Source organism: Crocuta crocuta, unplaced genomic scaffold (assembly GCF_008692635.1).
Source record: "Crocuta crocuta isolate KB4526 unplaced genomic scaffold, BGI_CrCroc_1.0 scaffold154, whole genome shotgun sequence".
Taxonomy (NCBI): Eukaryota; Metazoa; Chordata; class Mammalia; order Carnivora; family Hyaenidae; genus Crocuta; species Crocuta crocuta.
In genome coordinates, this window is record NW_027530545.1 from 12,487,582 (window position 1) to 12,492,008 (window position 4,427).

Genomic DNA, 4,427 nt, shown 5'->3' on the forward strand with positions numbered 1-4,427 from the left:
TTTAGAGCCTGCCCATAAAACTTATCAGGAAAAGAAGAGTCTCTGAATTTACTGCCTATTCTTATTTTAAAATTGCTATCAATGAAATTAAGTCTTAACTACTAGATTCAGTGCTACCTAATTACCCATTTCTTCATTTTATAACTTTAGTACATACAATTTTATTAATGGAAATTCAAGACATTCCAATTATAACAGGACATGTAGAAATGCCTATTTTTATCAAGTAAGCTGAGAATTATAAAAGCATATCAATATATATTAGTTAACACCCTGCTTACTGGATGTGAAACAGTCAGTACTTCTTTTTTTTTTAATGTTTTATTTATTTCTAGGAGAGAGAGAGACAGCGTGAGCAGGGGAGGGTCAGAGAGAGAGGGAGTCACAGACTCTGAAACAGGCTCCAGGCTCTGAGCTGGCAGTCAGCACAGAGCCCGACGTGGGGCTCGAACCCACGAACCGCGAGATCATGACCCAAGCAAAAGTCGGACGCTTAACCGACTAAGCCACCCAGGCGCCCCGAAACAGTCAGTACTTCTAATGAATGCCGTTGTTTGATGGGGATTTATAGATTCTTTTTTAGATTCTATGGGGACAATCCACAAATTCCTCTATAATTAATGTATTCTAAAAATTCTTTCTTTTACAACATTTACTTCTCTAATCACAGACTTTACATCTCCTCAGCATGGAAATGTGATTTCAAATATGTCATCTTAATATTTTCCCATTATTATATTTTTAATTATAAATAGTTGCCATAATGTTAGATTACTTTTCAACTGTAAAACAAAAAATATGGAGCGCTTCACAAATTTGCATGTAATCCTTGTACGGGGGCCATGCTAATCTCTGTTATCATTCCAATTTTAGTATATGTGCTGCCAAAATGAGCGCTACTTTCTCGTTATTTAATGTAAATATGGTGATGGATTATCTGCAGGGAAAGCACTCCAAGAAAAGAGAACATGTTATTTGCTGTTGAAAGACTCTGAAATAACAAAGACAAAATATGTTACTGCACAATCAAAATGGGAAACAGAAGAAATGTGTGGTAGAAGAGAGGACAGGGCAAAGACACTTATCAGGTAATGTGTATTTTCTGAGGCTCTGGCACCAGCATTTTACTAACACTTTATAATCTAGTTTCACCATTATAGCAAAGATTTTCTGAAAAACCTCATTTCTTTTTTTAGAAAAGGATTAGAAATATTTAAATAATAGGTATTCCATTGATTAGTGTCAGATATTATCAGATATATCCAAAAGAAATATTTTAAAACTTCATTGCTTCATCTATAAATATTTTGTTTCTAACAGATGTAGTAACCTAAATACCTACTATTTGAATATTAATAGATCAAATAAGAATTAACATTTTATTTATTTTCCTGGGTATTTAAGTATAGTCTAAGTAATTTAAGTTAGAAGGCATACATTCTCCTTTATTGTGTTAATGTTTCCTTTAACAAATTCTTAATTTTCATATAAGCTAGATCTTCTCTGAAATATTTTTTTCTTCCAGTGTTTCATTTTTCAATCTTTGTACCATTTCCATATTGCTTAAAATATTGTATGAATTGCAGATAGGCCACTTCTCTTAAGTACGCTTTTGAAATATTCTTGTTATTGTCAACATTAACAATACTCCTTTCACAAACCCCTTAGCCCCACGAATGGTGTTGAGGTTAGAGATGACCTAAAATTTTTAAGTGATATATATTTTCCAATTTTAAAAACTCTGAATATCTGTGAAAAACGTGGGACACAAGAGTTTTAAACATGTTTTGCTATACCAAATGATTGCAACTGGTCTTCAGCTCCTTTTAATCTCTGATTATACTACTACTGCAATGAGCTTATTTCAAGAGTACGGATGTAAAGGAACTATTAGTATATTTTCTTAAACCTAATTTTGTACATTACATAAGTGATTACAAAGGATACACACATATTTCTTCAATTTTTTCAATCAATCATCTATTATAATTATCAATTATAATTCTAGAGTCTATATATTTTTTGAGATGAACTTTTTCTCTTCTGAATTAGTGAATGTGTTATTTTGTCTCTTTAAGTGGTAACGCCCCAAATTTGACTTGACATCTTTATTAGTTTGCCTTTTCTCAACTAAGCTGGGGAACTTTTTTTTTTTGCATTGTTTTGGTGTTTTCCAATATGTGGCTAAAGCATATTTTTTCAGCATTCTTAAGGTTTCCTGAATTAGTCTTAGAAATGTTTCTTAGCAACAGACTCAGTTCTCTGAAAGAACATTTTTGAGGGTACATAGGAAGGGGATTATTTTGGATGACAGTCCAATCCAGGGTGGGCTTTTTGTTACAATGTTTTTCAAAAATATGTGAATATCTACTAATTTAAAAAAAAAAAGCCTCAGACTGAGGTCTGTTTACTTGCTTATTGGTTTATTAAAAAAAAAAAAAAGGTTTGGGGGATAATAACTTCTTCAAAGTGAAGTCCTGATTTAGCACAAAACAATGTCAATGCATTGTATTTCCCTTTCAAAAGAAGTGATCAGTAAATTAGTCTTTGTATTTGGAAGTTTGATAGAAACATTTGTCATATCACACACCAAAAATTTAAATTTCATGAGCCCTCAAATGCTAGTTTGTTAATAACAATCCAACAAACTCAGACAATTGAGATAAACCTTGCATAAGTAATCACACAGATTCTTGAGTCAAACAGATCTGCCTTTCAGTTGTAATTCTATTTACATGCCTGTAACTGTGAACCATTTACCTCAATCTTACTCTTAATTCTATTACCTTTAAAATGTGGATAACAGTAGCATACTGAAATCAACTCAACAGCATCTACTGAATTCAATTATTGGAGTAATAAATGACACAGTTTATGTGAAGCAGTTTGAACAATGCCTGATGCAGAGTAAAAGCTCACAAAATGATAGTTAAAAACAAGATGAGGTAAAGATGTATATATTTCCCATGGTTAAAATTTCAACACCAAAAAACATAAATTTGAGTGTTAAGTATTCTATATTAAATTAAATTAAGTATGAAATAGTTTAAGTAGGAAATGCCACAGAATGCTATCACATTCACCAAAAGTAATTTTTACAAGAAATAAAACAGCAACAACAAAGCCCAAAAATGAAAAATTAAAACAAAGAACAACAAAAACCCATACCATAAGTTAAATATGCATTTTCAACTTAAATTTCAATAAGCATTTTAAAGTTATACAGAAACTTATACAGTTTTAAGGAAAAGATGGCTCTGTTCTCTATGTTTTAACTTAATTTTTAAGAGTAGTTGTTCTTGTGCTTTGGCAACTTGAAGGAGCTTTGAAAGTTAAGGATAAAGCACAAATATTTAAGACAAAGAAAAAATTTGCAGGTAATTGCAGACTCTATTAAAGTCTTAATTAAAGGGCACTAGGAAAGCGAATTAGCACATCTGAGATTTTAATCAAACTGCTATTTCAACCAATTTATTAATTGACTCCAGGATTAGGCTGTAATGTGCACTGTTAAGATTATGTTCGTGATCTGAAAACGCTATAACTATATCTCACTATTCTTATCTCAGGAATAACTAAGTTGAAATGTGCATTTAAAAGAGATCTCCTAGTTTTATAGGGCTGCTTATAGATCTTGCAAGAATATTGATCATTCTATGCCTGCAATAGCTAAAAACTAATATATGTACATATATATATGTATATAATTTGGAATTCAACATTCACTTGCTTAGTGGCTGAATGCTTACAGATATTTGGATTCATCTAAAGACAAAAGGCACATTCTTTAAAAAATATTTTTTAATGTTTATTTATATTTGAGAGACAGAGAGAGACAGAGCATGAGAGGGGGAGGGACAGAGAGAAAGGGAGACAAAGAATCTGAAGCAGGCTCCAGGCTCTGAGCTGTCAGCACAGAGCCCAATGCAGGGCTTGAACTCACAGACCATGAGATCGTGACCTGAGCAGAAGTCAAAGGCTTAACCAACAGAGCCATGGAGGTGCTCCAAAAGGCACATTCTTGATTTAAAATATAGTTCTAACCAGACTTACAGCAAATGGTCTTTAATACAACATAGCGCTTATAGTTAACAATACATTATGGCGGATTTCAAAATTTGTTATAAGATTTCATGTTATGTTTTCATATCAGAAACATAAAATAGCAAAGTGACATAAAGAAACTTCTGAAAGGGATGGATATGTTTATTACTTTGCTTGTGGTTATGGTATCATTGGTGTATTCATATGTCCAGACTCATCAAATTGATTACATTAAATATGCACATTTTTTTGGTGTGGATGTCAATCAGACCTCAACAAAACTATAAAAAATAATGTTAAAATAATGTATTTCTGCATTCTTGGCAGGAATAGAAAAAAATATTACATAGATAAAAATACAATTCATTTTTAAAAATCTTAAA

The 4,427-nt window shown here is 31.7% G+C and overlaps 1 non-coding gene across 1 annotated transcript; it reads right to left on the reverse strand.

Annotated features, from left to right (window-relative positions):
• Positions 1 to 792: 792 nt before the first annotated feature.
• On the reverse strand, positions 793 to 897 carry LOC144234516 (U6 spliceosomal RNA). The gene has a single exon (XR_013335996.1). It is a non-coding gene; the product is annotated as a U6 spliceosomal RNA (small nuclear RNA).
• Between the last annotated feature and the right edge of the window lie 3,530 nt (positions 898 to 4,427).